The 19,006-nt window shown below is 57.5% G+C and overlaps 1 protein-coding gene across 1 annotated transcript in view; it reads left to right on the top strand.

The window, feature by feature from the left end:
• ERG (ETS transcription factor ERG) overlaps positions 1–19,006 on the top strand; it is a 94,356-nt gene that overhangs the window by 15,254 nt on the left and 60,096 nt on the right. The gene's annotated exons all lie outside the window — the stretch shown is intronic.

The raw sequence follows: 19,006 nt of genomic DNA, 5'->3' as shown, positions 1-19,006 counted from the left end.
CTCACGTTCCTCCGGACCTGGGAATCACTGACCTGGAGATGCCGTTTTGGAACCTGAAAATGCACTGGGTTTCATTGGAAGAAAAAGTACACAGCCTCCTAGCACCCACGCCGGCCGTGCCGTCGGGGAATCCCGTGCGGGGATCACAGCAGAAATCACGGTCAGGCAGAGCGCTCACCCTGCAGCCGGGTCCGTTTCACAAGCCCCCGGCGTGGGTGCTGCGGTTTCTCTTATCTCCCGCTTCTCCTCGGTCAGTGCCGAGAAGCTCGACGAGGTTGGGGCAGCCCCCGCCCGCCCCTCAGGCCACGTGGGGCACTTGCTCCTCGGCAGCCTGTGGTCCTCACGCTGCCAGGCTGATGGGTGAGGGGCTGCCTGCCTTTATGAAATGGGTGCGGGCGTCCTTCTGCGCTGAAGTCCTCCGATGGAGCCCGTGCTTCCGAGACGGAACTCACGCCGTGGTGGCGTAGGCTGGGTCACTGTCCGGGCTGTGCTTCCATTGTTGTCTTCTGTCTCCGATGTCCACGGAGGTGTACACGCAGGGGACTTGGGCCCAGAAACGTGGACCGCCCCTAGGCGTTCTGGTGTGAGGCGTGGTCACACGCACCTGACTCCCAGCCAGACATTGACCTTCATCTGGTCACCGGCTGGGAAGGCTCTGCACGGTTTCCTTGGGAAAGACGCGCACATTTTAAATTGAGATCCAGATCGGGGCGGGGGGGGGGGGGGGGGGGCGGGGGAGGGGAGGGGGCTCGCCATGCTGTTTGCGTGTCCCCGTCTGCGCCGAGGTGGCAGGATGGGCCCTTGGGGATGGAAGCTGGCGGCTCAGGTGCCTGTGTTCATCGCCCCTCACCTCAGGCGAAGGCACCGGTGAGGGGGAGAGCTGGGCCGTGGCATCCTCAGCTGCTGATGCTGATGGTATAGTCCCTGCGATGCAGGCGTCAGCCCCCCAGGCTCCCTTGTCACAGCTCCTGCCCTGGAGCGTGAGGGGTTTCTCTGTGGCTGATGGCAGGAGAAGGCGCAGCAAGGCAGGCGGGAAAGCGAGACCCCGGGGCTGGGACCCTGGCCCTGGACCTCGCACACCTCTCTCTCGCCGCTCCCCAGGGCTGTGATCAGAGGCCACGCTGAGACCCCGGGGACACGGGCCTCGGACACTGAGCCTGCTGTGTGCACACATCCCTGAGGCGGGAGGTCATGACCCGGCCGCCGGGAAGAGAGAAACGGGCTCACGGAGGTGGACGATCTCGTGCTGGAGGGACGGTTTTGAGAGCTGTCTTTGGCCATCACGAAGGCCGATTCACACCTCGGAGAGAAGTTTGTTGACAACATGCTAGGTGCGTGTGTCCATTCCCCCCTTTAATTACCTTCTTACTGCCTTTTACACTCTGGGTGTGGTCACACTAGCAGGCAGGCTGGTTAGGTGCCCCGAGCACCTGCCCCTCATGGTACTTTGTGCCTGTGCTTAAACATACCTCTGGGGGGTGGGGGGGTATGTCCTGCACCCACATTGGTTTGTACCCCCCTGTAAGGTGCATGGGTCTCCTCCAGAACGCAGTCGGAGGCTCAGTGTACACCGATGCCAGGGCCAGCTCTTGCCCGAGTGGGGAGTTCAACGGCCTCAGATGTCCCCTCCGAGTGGAGAAAGCAGTTTTTAAGTGGAGGGCTCCTGGCCGCCTCCCCGCCCCTCGGAATTCCACACAGGCCGGCCTGCTCAGCCCATTCGGGTACAGGGCACACAGATAAGGCGAGGTCACAGCTTGGCTCCCCGTGAAAGCCAGTGACTTCTTAGCGATAAAAGAAAATCTCCCTCCGCGACCACAACCTGCGTCGCTCAGGCAGGTGCCGCCGGGCTTGGAAGAGGAGTCGAGGCAGGTGGGAAGGGAGCTCACGCAGATATGCCTGCTGTGGGGCAAGAAGGAAGAGAGAAGGACCCCTCCCCCCCCCCCCGTAGGGTGTTCCCATTAGCAGACATGTTCCCGCATGAAACCGACTCCGTCCGGCGCCCCAAAGCGCGTGGCTTTGCTTAAGGACGCCCTGAGCTGTCTGTCTCTCACGCGAGTGACCTCAGCCTGCCCCCACGGTGGCCCGGCCACCTGAGCCGGGCAGAGCCGAGCCCACCTTTGCCCTGGGACCCTGTCCCCGCCGCGCATCTGCGGAGAGAGGCCGTGTACGTGGAATTCCAATCTGGTTGTTTAGTCTACGCGGCCTCTGTCTCTTTAATGTTTATAACGGTTGGACAGAGCTTGTCGGGTGAAGGTTAATTGCTCTCCAGTTTCAGCAGTTGTGTGCCCAGATGGGTTATCAGGGCTGAACACTCGTTACAAGATTAATCTCGCTTCCGACAAGACTTCCCTTTCCTTCAACTGATTTCTGCCCAGCTCTCGGAGCTGTCAGCGGCCGTTGACAGCAGGGCGGATCGCTCCGGGATCCGAGCGCTGGCGTGGGCGAAACAATGCCTCGCCGTGTCCTGTCTCAGGGGACATCTTCAGGGGGACGCGTTCCAGGGACGGTGCGAAGATGGGGGCTCATCCACGGCGGGGGGGGGGGGTGGGCGGGGGACGACGGGGCCACGCCAGCCAGTGCTCCCTGAAATCACGCGAGGCAGGCGGGACCCGCTCTCCGAGGAGACGCCGGGGCTGTGCTTGCCTCTGAGGGTTTCAGAACAGCCTCGCCCTGATCCCATCTCCCCTCCTCCGGCCCCTCCGCGCAGGGAGCTGGCTCTGTGCAGCGTCCACACGGGACTCTGTGGCCGGGGGCCGCTCCGGGGACCCCTCCCTGGAACAGCCGTGCGCTTGCCCGGCTTCTGCTTTGTGTCCGGGGTCTCTGAGATGCCATCATCCCACGTTTTCCCCAAAACGGGGGCAGGGTGTGTGTGGGGGGGCAGGCTTTTCTTTATTTGGGAACTAGTGGCTTTATTTCTTCGGTTTGTCACAAGACATGTTCCCACGGGCATGGCCAAGGAGCTTTGATCGCTTTGGCGTGTGTGAATCAACTCATTGATTTAGTCACCAACCATGTCCTGGTGCTCACGGGGGCCACGGGCCTGGGGGCCAGGCTCACGGGGGATGGGGAAGGTGTGACAAGGAGAACACGGGGCAGCAGCGACGACAGACTGTGTCAGGAGGTGGGGGGCAAGCATGACAGAGGTGGGGGCAGGGGAGCAGGTGTGGTCAGGGGATCGGGGAGCAGACCCCCGCAGGAAAGGTGGGGCCCGGGAACAGTGTGTGGGCGAGGGAGTGGAGAGGCCGGAGGCAGGGACAGCGGGCGCTCAGGGGAGCCGCGTACGGGAGGTGGCACACGGCCTCTCGGAGCCTAATTTCCCAGCGGCAGCCGTAAGAGGAACAGTCCCGCTCTCACGAAGAGGTCCATCGGCTTATGTGTCCGTCAGGGGCCGGCGGGGACCCGGTGTGGAAAGACTGGGGAGTGACGCGGCCCTGGGGGAGCGGTGAAATGGGGTCCCTTTTCAGGAGCCCGGAGTGAAAGACCTGGAGAGAAACTTCAGTGACTCCGGTTCCCTTCCCTTCCCCTGTCCTCCCGCCTCGTTCCGTGGCCTCTTCCCACGGGCCGGGCTGGTTTTCCCTATTCCCCAGTTCCCCCCAGTTCCCCCCATGTCTGAGGGCCTTCGCAGCCACGTCCGTCCTAGGCCACTTGGAGCAGTGCGTTCTGTGGGTAAACACACACCCGTGGAATTAGGCGTCTGGGTTCGGGTTTGACACTTACCAGCATTCTGCTCCAGGCAACTTGCTGAGCCTCAGTCTCCTCATCTTTAAAATGGGCATAATGGCAGCTCCGACTTTCAAAGGCCAGTGGGCAGGCTAGAAGTGTGAACTCACAGGGGCAGCTGTCACGGGCCTGCCACGCTGTGATTGTGTCAGTGATGTTAGCTGTTGGTGTTACGAAGATCCCCCACATGGTCTGTGTTTCCTTTACTTAGAGGCATCTCTCTCCCCGAGAAAGGGAAGGATACATTATCATGAAGGCCGGGGACTTTTTTGTTGGCTAGAGACTTATCACAATGTTTAAAAAAAAAAAAAATAGAGAGAGAGCCGGAGCTAAGGCTGTCATTTTGCCCTGTTTCCGTATTCTCCAAACCAGGGCTAAAGAGCCACCGCCTCCCCAGGCAGGAATCGCAGTGCTTCCCCGTGGCCTGTAAGACCAAGTGCTTTATCTGTCCCACAAGCCGTCACGTGGCTCCGTGAGATTTTTAAACCCACAAGACGTGCATGGTTTTCAGGGCAAAAAGCTGAGGAAGAGAAGGGAGGCAGGGTGGAGTCCGAGTGGCTGGTGCAGAGTCTCTTCCGGGGCCTCTGAGGGCAGGGGACCGGCCCCTGGACCCCCCAGGGCTCTGTGCCCGAGGTCACCTGAGCCGAAGATGCTCGGCCCACATGCAGATCTGCACGGTCTCCGGACACCTGTGGAGGCTGCACCCGGTGGGGCCCATCGGCATGGCTTTCTCACTTCCTGTTGCGTCGCAAGGCCTTGTCAGGAATGCACAGCCGGGAGGGCTGGTGCGGCCCAGGGAAGGGACCGGGCGTCCTCGGGCATGACCATTTTTGTCAGTGGATTCCTGGACCGGCAGTGGGCCTCACCTCTTACAGTCAGCCCGTGAATGACTCAGGCATCGCCAGGAGCCGCCCTCGCTCCCGGCTCCACTGCTGTTTGTGGGGAGGAAATACTCCTTTAAAGACAGACTTACAGGAGTAGACTGTTCACCATTCTTTGTTAGCCCCGACCTCATGCCTTTCTGAGGGGGAAAAAAATCTGTAGCTTATTTTTTTCAACTTGCTTCCTCTTCTGATGTTATAGGTACATGTTTATTATTCATTACATCATTTATATATCATGTACGTATATAACATGTTTAAAAAATATACTTGTACTTGGTTTGGTCCCAAGCTCCCTTGCCTTACAGATCGGTAGAACGTAAGTGAACTTTGAAGTCATATCTGCACCACACATTGAAACGCAGCAGCTTCATTTCCCAAAATCGGGGTGTCGTCCGACTGTCTTCCTCCCTTTCCCCTAGCTCCACTATGATTCCTTGTCCCCGAAGTGGGGTAGCCCCTTCCAGGCGTTTGTCGATGCTTCTTGATTTTTTCACACTCCCAAAGTTGAGTCCGTTTTCCGCTCGTCAAGATAGGATTCCATTTGAACCATTACTGTTTTATCACAGTTTGGTAGCTAAAATAATTGTTGTCTTATTTAAGGATTCTTAAAAAAAAAAAAAGAGAGAGAACAGTTTCACATATGGAACTAAATGTAGGATCATCCTATGTAATAAAGAGCTAATATGCTAATTAGACCGAACAGCAGAACGACTGTCCGGAAGGTCGTCCGGAAGGTTGTCCGGACGAAGGCGGGGCTGCGAGGGGCTGCGAGGGCCGAGCCGCTTGCATGAATTTCGTGCATGGGGCCTCTAGTGTTAATATAAAAAAATGGGCTGAGTGTCCCACAGCAAAGTGCAACGCTGAGCGAGACAGAAGAAGGGGAGTCCTCAGGCCGAATGGTTTCAGCGCACCCCCTGCCGGGACGGAGTGCGTGATGTTGAGACGGGCCGAGGCGATTGGGAACCCAGTGCAGGAAATTGCTCGACGGGCTCCGTCAGCACAGGGTGTTCTTGGCTGTGCCTCTGACTTATGAAATCTGAGTCGTAAATTTACATTTCAGAGGCAATTAGCACCTCCTTAACCCAGCCCGAGCAGCCCGGTGCAGAGCAAGGGGAAGACGCAGCTTCCCGGAGGTGGCCCACTCGGGGGCTCAGACCCCACCCAAATGGGCCGGCGCAGGGGAACCCCGGGCTCAAGACCTTCGTCCTTCCGCTAAGAAGGTCAAGGCCTGCACCCGCCCCAGGCCCGAGGAGAATGAGCTGCGTTCTCCCGGCCAGGCCTGCTCCGGGGTCTCGGGCTTGGGGCTGTGGACCCCATAGGGTCCAGCCAGCTCGTCCTCTTGGTTCTGGGCATGTCAGCCTCCTTTCGGGGACCCACCTCCACGATGGTGCCCTCTTTCCAAAATACAAGCGTGGCCGTGCCACCCGCTCCCCTGACCCCCCCCCCCCCCCCCCGGAAGAAAACCCTCTTCCAGCCCCCAGCCCCTGACAGGCCACACTGCTCAGGGCAGCACGCAGGTGCGTCCCACCACCCGACCGGGGGCCACAGTCGGGGTTCTCCAACGTGGGGGGCTCTCAGACTCAGTTCCCGTGCTGCCAAAGCCCTCGCCATCCTCCAAGGCCCATGTCCCTTCTCTGGGAGCTGCTCACTGTATGCACCGCATCCCGCCTCGGACTGCGCTTGGAGAACGGGTTCCAAGGTGATAGGATGTTTTGTTGCTGTTTTGTTTTTTTATTTCAGAGAGGAAGGGAGAGAGGGAGAGAGAGAGAGAAACATCAGTGATGAGAGAGAATCATTGATCGGCTGCCTCCTGCACAGCCCGCACCAGGGATCAAACCCACAACCCAGGCATGTGCCCTGACTGGGAATGGCACACAGACCTCCTGGTTCATAGGTCGACGCTCCGTCACTGAGCCATGTCGGCCCAGCATTTTATGAACAGAGGCACGGTGTGGGGGGGACTACTGCTGCTCAGAGTCACCCCTCTTCCCGCCTTCCGGAGATCCATTCTGGGGCTCAGACCCCTCGTTTTCAGGAAGTGTGTCCTGCAATCGCTTTCATCACTCGTGTGATGTCATGAGCCTGCTTCCTCTCATTCTGTGCAGAGCAGACACGGAGAACAGTTCACGGACTGGGCCATGTTCACAGGACCCGTGTGTGGGGTCCCCCGGGGGAAGAGGTGCAGGGTAGGGGTGACCAAGACCATCACCAGGTTATTTCTGCAACGTTTTGGAAATAATTTTCAATGTACGGAAGAGTCATAACGGGAGCCCAGGGAGTTCCCAAGTCCCTTCTCCCTCACTTCCCCCGGTGTTTCCATCTTACATCACCAGGCACAGCGATCAAAACGAAGAGATTAACACGGGTTTAATGTCATTGTCCAGGAGTGAGGACACTTGGCTCACAGGCTAAAGCCAGCCCACGGCCTGCTTTTGTACGTGAGGTTTGATTGGAACATGGCCATGCCCATTCATGTATACACTGAGTGGCCAGATTATTATGATCTCTGAACGCATAATAATCTGGCCACTCAGTGTGTGTGTGTGTGTGTGTGTGTATATATATATATATATATATATATATATATATATATATATCCCAGTTTATGAATTCATGCATGGGTGGGATCCAGCTAGTCTGGCCAGGGGGAGGGGACATGGGCGGTTGGCCGGCCTGCCTGCTGGTCGAACTCTTGGTCGAGGGGACAATTTGCATATTAGCCTTTTATTATATAGGATATACACTGAGTGGCCAGATTATTATGCGTTCAGAGATCATCATCATCTGGCCACTCAGTGTATGTTGTCCTTGCTTTTGAGCCACAGTGACAGGGTTAAGTGGTCTCCAAAGCCAAAAACATTTACTAGGACATATTGGCTCTTGATAGAAAAAAATAAACAATTGCCACCTCCCCCTCTTAAGGAAAAGATACACTTTATTCAAATTCCCCCAATTTTCCACCGATGTCCCTTTTCCGGTCCCGGATGCCGCATTGCACCAGTCTCCTCCACCCGGGACTGTTTCCTGGTCTTTCCTGGTCTTGTGTGACCTTGACCTCTTTGACGAGCGCTGCTCAGGGATCTGGTGGGACGTGCCTCCTATGGGCCGGCCCCGTCTAGGCGGGGGTTCCAGGTGCCTAGAAGAGGGTCCCTGGGACCTGGCGTGGGCATCTCGCTGCGTCAGGGCAGGGCTCCATGATACCAGTCTCTTCCTGCTGGTGGCATTGACCGGGATCCTGGGTTCAGGGGCCGCCTCGCCTGCCCGTTCTCCCCATCACAGAGCGGCTGTTTCTCCCTTCCCATGCTTTATGCCTGAAAGCTCGTCACCAAGTGAGCCCCCACTCGGGGACGGGCGCCCACCGCCATCCCCTGGAGGGAGGATGGTCAGAGACGCCGTGGACATGTGTTAACATGACGGCAACTGATCAATATGGGAGGGGAGGTGTTCAGACAGCCTGTTTCTCCTTAAGGTGGCAGGCACGAATGTGAGCATCCTGCCCACAGCAGTTAGACCGGAGTGCTGGCGGTGATTCGTACTGGCCGCGTTCCTTCTGTGTCCGTTATGTGGGCTCTTCTATTCTCCTTCTCCCCCACTTATTGATTGAATTCCATCTTGTACTTACAGCCCTGTGGGCATTTGGATACTTATTCTCTGGGTTAGAATCCAGTACTCTCTTTACTTACCTTGTTGCTCCCCTGGTCCCAGTTTCAGCCACCGGGAGCCCGCCCCCCCCTCCCCCCCTCTCTCTCTCGTTGGTCCCTGAGCACTTTTGACATGTCTCCGCCTCTTTCTTGAGTGCTTCTGCCCTTTCATCTGGAAGCACATTTCTGCAGACTGTTCTGGAAACATGCTACACGTCAACATCCCAGCTCAGAAGGATGCAGGCAGGTCTTCGGCATCGGCAGCCCCGCCCTGCTGCTGCCTGCCCCACGCTGGGGCTGCCGGCAAGGAGCCGAGGTCAGCCCAAGGTGCCAAGGTCAAGTGTGGCCCCAGGGGGCTCCTGAGAGGGAGCAGAGCGAACACCAAGAGACACGGCAGGCAAACCTCGACAGTCCCACGGGCCGGAGCTCTACGTTGGCCCGTGCGCCGTCATGTCCTTCTTCTAAGGCCCTGAAAAGGAGAAAGAACTTCTGTCTCCCCCTCCCACTGTGGTTCAGGAGTTGGGTGCCTTTCTCAGAATGTCCACTTTCTCTCCTTTCCCTCCTGCCTCTCAGAGCTCCATCTTCCTCATCTCAGCACTCCGGCTCTCCGAGGAGCCTGCGCAGTACGCGTAGCGCAGTGCGGGTAGCAGACGTGTGTCTGTGGGACGCAGATGAGATGGTTAAGTAGACACACTCTGTGAGCTCATAGGCGGGACTAGGAGGGGTTATCATTCCTACTCCAACATCATGTCATCAGCCTGAGTTTCCTACATAATTAATAAGGCATCATGTCATCAGCCTGAGTTTCTTACATAATTAATAATGCCCACGAGGAAATAGTCTGTACTATTTCCTAAAAGAAAAGAAAGAGAATAGCCCCAAGCAATAAATACCACGATTCCAGGGGAAATGATAATGCGGCTAATTGCACCCGTAGGCCCTCATTCATTTTTCTCAGAGAGCAGGGTCTTCCCCGCACCAGCATCCAGCTCATGCCGATGATCTAATGAGCATGTGCGGCTGGATTTCCACGAACCGTCCCCATCCAGGGAGATGGGAATTCGCCTTCGGGCCACGGCCTGCCAGGCAGGCGGCCAGGGCCCCGGGTGGTCGGTCGGAAGTGGTGAAGTTGTGCTGCAGGGCACAGCACAGAGGGAGGAGTCAGTGCATGATTGACATGTGAATGATTGACATGTGAATGATTGACATGTGAATGATTGACGTGTGAATGAACGGGCCCAGGATTCGGAGCTGGAATGTTAACAACAAGAACGTCCAGAGTCTGAAGAAGAGGTTGAGCTTCGGCCCAAGTGGCTCGGGTTCTCTGACCGGAACCGGTTTTCTTAGAGACGCATCTACACTGGAGACGGAGCCCATGACCCCAGTGGCACCGTCAGTTCCGTCAGGGGATGGGTGGGACCTGAGCTGGTCTTCAGCCTCACCTCGTGGTGGGGCACCTGCTTTTGGGAGGCGGGGGGCGGGGGGGGGCGGTTCATTCCCGTGGATCTGCGAGGGGAACGGAAGACCCCCGAGGCTCCCTTTGGGCTGCAGTTGTCATGGAGCAGACTGAGCATCTTGGAGCGCAGGGGGTGGGGCCGGAAGAGAGGAACCAGAGGACTTAGCTGCATGTATGCATCGCCCAGGGCCACAGACAATAGGGTGATGAAGGCCTGGGGGGGCTTGGGAACCAGGTGGAGGGGAACAATGAGGGGAAAAGGGCGGGGGAACATCTGTAACACTCCCAACAGTAACGATTTAAAAAAGGGAAAAGAGGGGATTTAGAATGTTCCATTCTTGCCTCTGCTGTGACGTGTGTTGAAGATTCGTTGACTGTGCTCACCGGGACAGCCAGACCCTCAAAGCCATTCCGTCATCCTTATCCAGGAGCCCGTCTTTAGGGACTGACCGGTGCTGTGGGCATTTAGGAAAGCTCTGCTTCCCCCGAGTTTAATTTGTGCCTTTAGAAAGCAATTGAGTTCACAGTGTCCAGGCCATGCCACTCCCCGACCCCCCAATATCCAAGCACGTATTTCTCCCTCGGCACAGCTTCAGGCCAACGGGGAGAGCAGCAGGCAGGCACGCCAGGGAGGTTCGGGGGTGAGCTCCAGGGAGGTTCGGGGGTGAGCTCCAGGGAGGTTTGGGGGTGAGCTCCAGGGAGGTTCGGGGGTGAGCTCCAGGGAGGTTCGGGGGTGAGCTCCAGGGAGGTTTGGGGGTGAGCTTTAGGGAGGTTTAGGGGTGAGCTTTAGGGAGGTTTGGGGGTGAGCCCAGGGAGGTTTGGGGGTGAGCTCTAGAGAGGTTCGGGGGTGAGCTCCAGGGAGGTTTGGGGGTGAGCTCCAGGGAGGTTTGGGGGTGAGCTCCAGGGAGGTTTGGGGGTGAGCCCAGGGAGGTTTGGGGGTGAGCTCCAGGGAGGTTCGGGGATGAGCTCCAGGGAGGTTTGGGGGTGAGCTCCAGGGAGGTTTGGGGGTGAGCTCCAGGGAGGTTCGGGGGTGAACTCCAGGGAGGTTTAGGGGTGAGCCCAGGGAGGTTTGGGGGTGAGCCCAGGGAGGTTCGGGGGTGAGCTCTGGTGATTGACCGGCCTGCTGGGGGGGTGAGGGAGGCGCAGGTCCCCATAAACCACAGACCTGGCTTCCCGGGCTCCCACTGGGAACCTTCACCTGGAGAGCCGAGGCGGACCCTGTGCACTCGGAGGGGTTCACCTTTCCTCCCTGTGTCCCAGCTTCCGGGCACTGGCTGAGGCCGCTGGCCTGTTTGAAGAAGGCCCGAGCTGGAAGGAGAAAGACAAAGGCTGAGGAACTCCCGGAGTGGGGAGCAGGCCCTGGCACGAAAGGCCACGACGTGGGTGTGCGCGTAGCCCGTACGTGGGTGACATGCGCACACACACCGCGCAGGAGCTTGCGCGTGCATTAATTAGGCGACGTCTACAGCATATGCCAGAAAAGTGTGCTTTGTGTTGTTGGTATGCGGCTTTCCTTAGAATTAACCAAAATGACTGTGTGACTTGCATGTGTATTGTTTCTCTGCCGTTTGGCCCTGAGGTGTAACCACTGAATCCTTGGGAGCCCCAAGGTCAAGGTACAAGTCCCTGGTACTGTCTGGCCTCAGATCCGCGTCCTTTGGACCTGGCGCTCTGGAGAGCACGTGGCCAGTCACAGCACCTTCTCCGTGTGTCTGCTGAGGTTCTTTCTTCGTCGCGTGTTTCCAATCCTCACGCACACCCTCCTGACCTCCTCTCTCTCCTTCCCTCCACCCCACTGCCCCTCCTCACCTGACTTGTTAGGATAATGCATTTTCTTGGTTCTTTGAAAATGTGTCTTTCTGATTCCACACTTTGGTTCTGACGGTTTTAGGGGGCTGTGTAGTGTACGGAGATGCGGGGCCAGCAGGAGAGAGGGTTGTCTGGGGCCATGGTAGAGCACCCCGGCCCCTGCCCTCCAGCACGCGCCTGGAAGTGTTCGCAGCACACGACTTGTACACGGATGCGCCTCTTGCTTTTGGTGGTTGTGGCGTGTCATTTCTGCTTTCACTGGGTGGCTCTTTCTCTGAGCTACAAGGTGGGACCTCATCCAGATCAAGGACACGCTCCTGAACTCCGTGACCTGAACCCCGAGCGTGGGCCCTGAGGCTCACCGGTGCATCCAGGTGTTTCCTGAGGGAGCAGGAGGCGGGCTTTCCAGCAGTGACCGTGCGTGCGGGCCAGGCCTTGCCCAGCGCACCTGCCCCTCTGGTTCACTGGAAGCTGCCTTCCTAGTGCACGTCACTCACAGCGACTGCCAGAGCCCTTAGTGAGAACGACAAGCTCAGGACCCCTCTTTGCAGGACTTCAGGGGCCAGAACACAGTGGGAAGTTGGGTTTTATGGGGGGGGCAGCAGGTGACATGGTGGAGTTACATTCTGGAAGAGAAGCCCTGCTTTTTGGTCGATGCCTGACCTCGTCGTTGGTGGTCCCTACCATCAATGGGAGAGCGCCACCCGCCAACCCAGAGACGCACCGAATGTGCCACGGTGGACATGCGGGAGCTGGGCAGGGCGTCTGCGCCCGGGCTCTCCAGTCTCGGCCCCGGGACCGCTCTCTGGGGCTTGGCAGCGGGTCAGTGGTCTGCAGCCTCTGCTCATTTCCCGCTAGTCTGGGGCCCCTCACACATCTCCTCCCACGTCGCCATGGACACAGCGCTTTCCAGAAGGCTCAGCTGGGAACGGAGGCCCGCAGGTAGCTGGTAGCCAGGGCGGGGTGGGCAGCCTGCCTCTGTAGGAGCTCCGTCCAGGGTTAGAGTCCGGGCCGGCGCTCAGCAGCTGGGGTGCATGGAAATGCCGGCCCCCGACTGGGTGGTTTAAGCGTGTAAGCGCTGAGGTTAGTTAACACATCAGTTAGTGCGATCGTGGGAGCGCTGAGGGTGGCTTTTCTTTTCTTTTTTAATGAGAGCTCTTGTCAGCTTAAGGGGTTGGCCAGCAGGCTTGCTTTTTGCGTGACACTTGGTTACTAAAATTGTGTTTGTTATAAAGCCTCTTGTCACTGGGAAGCTGTGGTGGCATCAGAGAAAGCAGACTCTCTTGGCCACTTGGTCGTAGCTGCGGTCCTTGAACTTCCGGTCCCAGGACCCTCCCCACGCCGAGCAGTGCGTGAGGGTGCTGCCGAGCCTTTGCTTAGGTGGGTCACAGAGATTGGCACTCACCGAATGAGCAGTAGAAGCTGAGATGTTATTAAACAGGTATTTATGGATTCATGGAAGCATAACAATAACACCCCATCATGTGTGAACCTAAGTAACAGGTTATGAAAAATCAGTACGTTTTCCAAAAAGATATTGGGTGAGAAGAGGCCCAGACTCACATTCTTGCTCCTCTGGCTGAGTGGCAGGCTCCCAGGCCCGCCTCCGCCCATCTGCTGGGCTGTCAGGGGTCACGCGGCCTCCAGAAAATCGTTGCGCACCTGGGGGAGGGTGAGCGCAGGGAAGGCAGATAACAGTTTATTATGAATGCAGCGCCGAGCAGCAGACTCCCTGGGAGGGTCTGGAGGCCCCTGGGGGTTCCTGGGACGCACTTTGAGAACTACTGGCCTGCAGTGCTTAGTCTGGCCCCTGGTGCAGTGCTAGGCCCAGGGATCCAGCAGGGACACATCCTCTGCTCCCTGGAGCTCACAGCCTGTTGCAGGCTGACCTGTGTGTCCCCACACTCGCCTGTGGGGGGATGGTGAGAAAGGGACGGGGAAGGGAGTCATAGTGAGAACTCGGCTGGCGGATAGACGGCTGCCGGCCCGAGGGAGGTGACTGCATCGGGAGGTAATCCCCAGTCACTGTGCTGTGTGCCTGGAACCTGGAGCAGTGTGCGCCCGCTGTACTTCAACTGGAGACATGAAATAAATGCTCCTTCCGAAGGCCAGTTTATCATCTGGTCCAGAGAGGAAACGCTGGCCCTCGGCCTCCCTGCTCCAGCTTCGAGCTTCCACCCCAGCTCCAGCACGGGGAGGGCAAGAGGCACGGAGGCCACCAGCTGCCACGCGTGCCCAAGCCCCACGCCACGCGCAGGCCTCACATCCAAGGCTCTGCACGGTCGGCAGGGACCTGCGGGCAGGGGGACCTGTGGTGGGTCTCCCGAGGGCCGCCCGCTGTAGGGATGCAGGGCAGCCTCCGGAGGCGTCTCCGACGTGGGCGAACCCCTGTAAAAGCGGTCACAGCGGTGCAGCCTCTTCCGACCTCCCGAGGCCTCGCTCCGGAGGTGGCGAGAGGCTGGCAGCTCCCGCGGCGCAGGGCAAAGGGCGGCGCTGACGTCCTCGCGGGCGCGGCTCCGTGTGCACAGGGCACGCAGCGCACCTGCATCCTGATCCTTCCAGTTTTGCAAATAATAAAATTCCGAAGAATGTTCTTGTGCAGAGGCCTTGCCAGGCGGAAAATATGAATACATCTCGGGAACGAAGACAATTCCTGGGTTGTTAGTCACAGGAGCTGGCGAGGTGCCCATTTCCCTCTCGGCACAGCCCAGGCCCTGCCAGCGCCCTGCCCGGCTCCGCCTGCCCAGCCTCACCTGGCCCACCTCCCCGTCCACGCCACGCACTTTCTCCCCTTCCTTTCCAGTGGCCGCTCTTCCTCCCTGGCGGTCCCTGAACCCCATGCCCCACCCTCAAACCTCAGCGCCCACTTCCGGCCTTGTTCTAGCCGCTGCTGTGGCCTGGGAGGCTCACTCCCCAGGAGCCCACTGGCTCCTTCTCTTCAAGTTTGTTCAGGCCACACCTCCTCCGGGAGGGCCTCCCCGACCACTCCATAGTGAAAGCACCCATCGGCCCCTCTCCTCCTGACCCTCCTCGTTCAGTTTTGCCTTTCTGTTTTTTATCTTTTCAGAGCACCTACCCACCTTCTAACCCAGTTCTCAAAACGTAACGTGTGTGCAACCCACCGTGTGAATCTGTTAAACCCGGGTTCTAACTCTGGGGTGGGACCTGGGTTTCTGCACATCCCACAGGGTCCCAGGTGCTGCGGGTGCGACTGGTCCAGCGTCAAATTTCGAAAAGCAAGGTTGTAATCCGCTCCAGAACTTGCATGTTTATTTTGCATTTAAAACGTTTTCTGTTGCCTGTCCGTGAGTGGATGATGAAGGGAACGGCTGGGAGTGCAGAGCTGAGGGTGTACAGAGAGCTCAGTGCTGATCTTGGCAGGCACCACCGGACCACACTGCAAGGCTTGGGGTGTGGCCCTGTGCAGTCCATCCATCACCCGCTGCACCCCACCCACTGGCACCGACATGAAACACACACACACACACACACACACACACACACACACACACACACGCACACTCTCTCTCTCTTTTGCTTGAAAGCAAAGTATGCAGGTTAGAGGCATGGACCCAAGTGAAAATAAAGTGATCAGTATGATCCACGTGGGTGGATAGATGCGTGGAAGGGCCTCCGATTGTAGAAAGACTGCACCAGCATTAAATGCATGAATAAAAATCTGGCCTCAGATGTGGGGGCCCCTGGGAAGCTGCCTCACCCCCGTTGGCCAGGACTTCAGCGGGGCTCCCGTCCGCTTGTTTTTAGATCAGGAGCTTACAGCTCAAGATGGGACCTCCGGTTGCACCGTCTCCACACCTGTGGTAACTGTTAAGTTCAAGTGCACCTGTGCTTACGGTTGTGGTCGGTGCCAGTCCTCAGGCTGGGCAACAAGGGAGGCAAATCAGCTCTGTCCTAAGCCAGTTGCCCTTTTAAGCGGGCATAGCCACACTCGCCATCCTCAAAGCTCATTGTGCCAAGTGGATGGGGGGGTGACTTAGACCCCTTGACCTCTGAGGGGAGGTAGCTCTTCCAGGCCACAGGGCTGGCGGCCGGCGCCCTCCCTCACCTGTCCGGTAGTGTCTTGGGGCAGCAGGGGGCTGTACAGTGGTGCACACGGCCCGTAGCCCTGGCCACTTCCTCTTCCTCATGGATAGGAGGGGCAGACATGGACTTCCCAGGCTCTGCTTCCTGGGGGATTCGGGGTAAGGGGAATAGAGGTCCCGGATAAGGAGGCAATCCCAAACCCGAGGTGTGGGCCCTCGTGGGGGCCCATGGGGCTTCGCAGGCCAGCGAGCTGCTCTGCAGGTTGGATTAGTTTGGTGTGAATGGGTCCCCAGACTCTCAGGGCGATTTGACTTGCCCCCGGGACCCATTTATAGCTCTGCCGGGGGGGCCCTGCTGGGTGGGATCCGTGTACGTGTCGTCTGCAACTCGTGGCCGCATTGACAATGTCTTAGGTGGAGCTCAGCGCTCCCAGGGTCATACACATAACCAGGTCTTGCAGCAGCCAGCTCGCTGGTGCATGAGACTGTCCCCAACGAGACGGGGTGTCCCTGCAGCCCCAAACTGCATCATGGGAGAGAAGTGAGCTCAGGGCAGAGCAGGAACAAAGGCCGGACACCCTGGTCCCCTTCCGGGGCTGCACCAGGCGGATTGATGCGCTGGGAAGTCTGTAGCACGGGCTTAGCCCCCCAGCCCCGGGGAGGAGGGGGCGTCACGGCTCCGGGAGTCAGGCCAGCGCTCGGCAGGGGCGGGCCCTCGCCGTGGGTGAGCGCTTGGCTCCCTCCACAGGGGAGTCCACGTCCAAGAAAAAGAGTGTCCGTGTTGCTGTCTGCTTTATGCAGCGCGGCCCGTGCCAACAGATACTCGGGGAGGGGATGGAGGGGAAGAAGGGGGTCCCTGGTGCCCCTGGAGAAATCGGGGGCTCCGGGCCTGTGCTCCTCCCTGGCCTGAGCCCCAGTGTCTGTTAGTCATTACGGTGGGTTTATGTGCAGCACAGCCCCGAGGGCTCCTGGACTGCAAGAGGGCGCAGGCCGGGCTGAGGGCTCCCCCCCCCCCCCCCCCAGTGCAGGAATTTTCGTGCACCGGGCCTCCAGTAAGGAGTAAGCGGCATCGCCTAGGAGAGACTGTCCTTTTTCCTGGCTGTGGCTTGTTAGGGTAACGTGACTGGGAGTGGATGGTCCAAACCTCTGCCTTGAACCGCGTGGGGGATTTGGGGCGATCACGTCAACTTTCTATAATGTGATCCCAATGACAATACTGAAGTTTAAGGCTTAGAAAAGCCTTTTCCGTCCCTCGCTCATTTGGCCCATTGAACAACCCTGGCCGGGGGCTGGGCAGCTGTTAGCACCACCTTTATCGTTGAGGAAGTTGAGACTCAAACAAGAATAAATGTGAATATGCGGGTGGGCCCTGCCTGGCCCCCTTCACGGGGTGGGGGGTGATGTTAGGAGGTGGATTTAGGGGTCCCAGAAGGTCCCCAGGGGAGACCGACAGCCGGGGCAGAATCGGGCTTCCCACTCGGGTTTTCCGATCCCAAGTGCGGGGCCACGGTTCTCTACGCTGCTGTCTCCTGCATTTGGGTGCGCCTCCGTGTTTATCCTAAATGTGCTTATAAAAAGCGAGATGAAAGTGACCTTTGTATATCCAGTGGGTTATCTAAAACCAGGCATGAGTAAGATGAAGGCTTTTGGTGAATATAGTCAAGTGTCCTGTGATGGATATGATTCACAAAGCAAACATCAGTGCTGACTGCCAGCCCCTCACAGACCCCGGAGGACGACGGCACCCTTTGCACTCAGACTTCGGATGCCCAAACAGGATGTTTTCACACATGTTTTTACACTTTCTGTTCATCACCAACAAGGAAAGAAGCCTGTGGGAAAAGGGCGTTCCTTCCCCGGAGAACAAAGAAGCTATCGACATCCCTTACACAGTGTTCCTCGGGCTGTTTTCGAACCGCTTCATTGAGGCTTGCCTGACTACGAAAAGCTGCACGAATTTAATGTATACAACTCTGGGAGGTTGGAGATAAGTACTTCAGACTCCAGGAACCCATCACCACAATCAGTGCCATGCACACATCCATCCCCTCGGGAGGTTTACTTCCTCTCGCCTGATTTACTTGTTCCGATAAGAAGACTCAGCGTAAGATTTAACCTCGGGGCACATTTTTAGGTTCACCGTGCAGTGTGGTTAACGGTAGCACTGAGCCGAGCTGTAGCTCTCTAGGACTTACTCCTCTTGCATATGTGAAACCGTGGGTCCTCGATAGCCAGGCTAACTAGTCCCATCAGTCCCCCTTCCAGGCATTTCAAAGGGCGTCCTGCAGAGCGCCGAGGGGTCGGGGGGGTGGGGGGGAATGGAGAGGCTGGGACACCGGGCTGCACAATGGGCTTCTGGCTCCTCAGGGCTCCCTTCAGTCTACCTTGCATTATGTGGAGCGTCGTCTCATGTTTCCCGTATGTTCCCTGGCTGTGTGGGGTCCCTGGTTCCAGCCACGTGGATCTCAGGGACAGCCTGCAGCCATGTGCTCGGGGTACCAGGCCTGCAGGGAAAGGCCAAGGGCAGTGAGCACGGCCCAGTCCTCGCACAGCCTCCCTTGACTTAGTTCTATGGTTAATAAGATATCAACAAACATGTGATGTGAGGAAGCTGTTTGGATGCTGGAACACACACAAAGCATCCTGCCCTGAAAATGCTTATATTTGAATAAAGGCGGGAGTGGGGCGAGAAGTATGTGAGCAAAGAGAATTCCGGGGGCCACGCCTGAGCCCAGGAGAAGGCCAGGGAGTTCAGAGCAGGAAACTCCACTCCAGGTCCCCGGGGATCCGGCTCCAGCGCATTCTCTGCCAAAGGGGTGTGCTGAGCGGAAGGCAGCACCTTCCAGGACAAGGAGGAGGCGCAAGTAAAGGCGAGAGGGGGGAATCCAGGTCGTCTCCATCTCTCAGGCAACATCTGCCCTGGGACCTGCTAACAGTGCTGGGTGAACCACGATAATAAGGATGGGTAGATAGGTATGTCTGTGTGCATGCATGTGCATATGTATATACGTATATATATATACATGTATGTGTATATGTGTGCATGCATGTGTGCATGAGTGTATATGCGTCATAAGTATGTATGCATGTGCATGTGTGCATGCATGTGTGCATAAGTGTTATGTGCTATATTTATGTATGCATATGTGCACTAGTATATGGCCGTATATGTGCTATATGTGTATATGTGTGTATGTGTGTGTACATATGAGTATATATGTGCTATATGTATATGTGTGCATACATATGTGCATAAGAGTATATGTGCTCTGTATGTGTATATGTGTATGTGTGTATGAGCATGCATGTGCTGTATGTGCACATATATGTGAATGTGTTTATATGTGCGTGGCGTATATGTGTGGATGCTCCTTCACACCAGTCCTGGTTCTCGTTCTCCTCCCGCCGGCAGCTATTGCGAGCTGTAAACTTGATTGACACTGAAGTGATACC

This window comes from Eptesicus fuscus, chromosome 3 (assembly GCF_027574615.1).
Source record: "Eptesicus fuscus isolate TK198812 chromosome 3, DD_ASM_mEF_20220401, whole genome shotgun sequence".
Lineage (NCBI taxonomy): Eukaryota > Metazoa > Chordata > Mammalia > Chiroptera > Vespertilionidae > Eptesicus > Eptesicus fuscus.
This window is presented reverse-complemented; position numbering and strand designations above follow the sequence as displayed.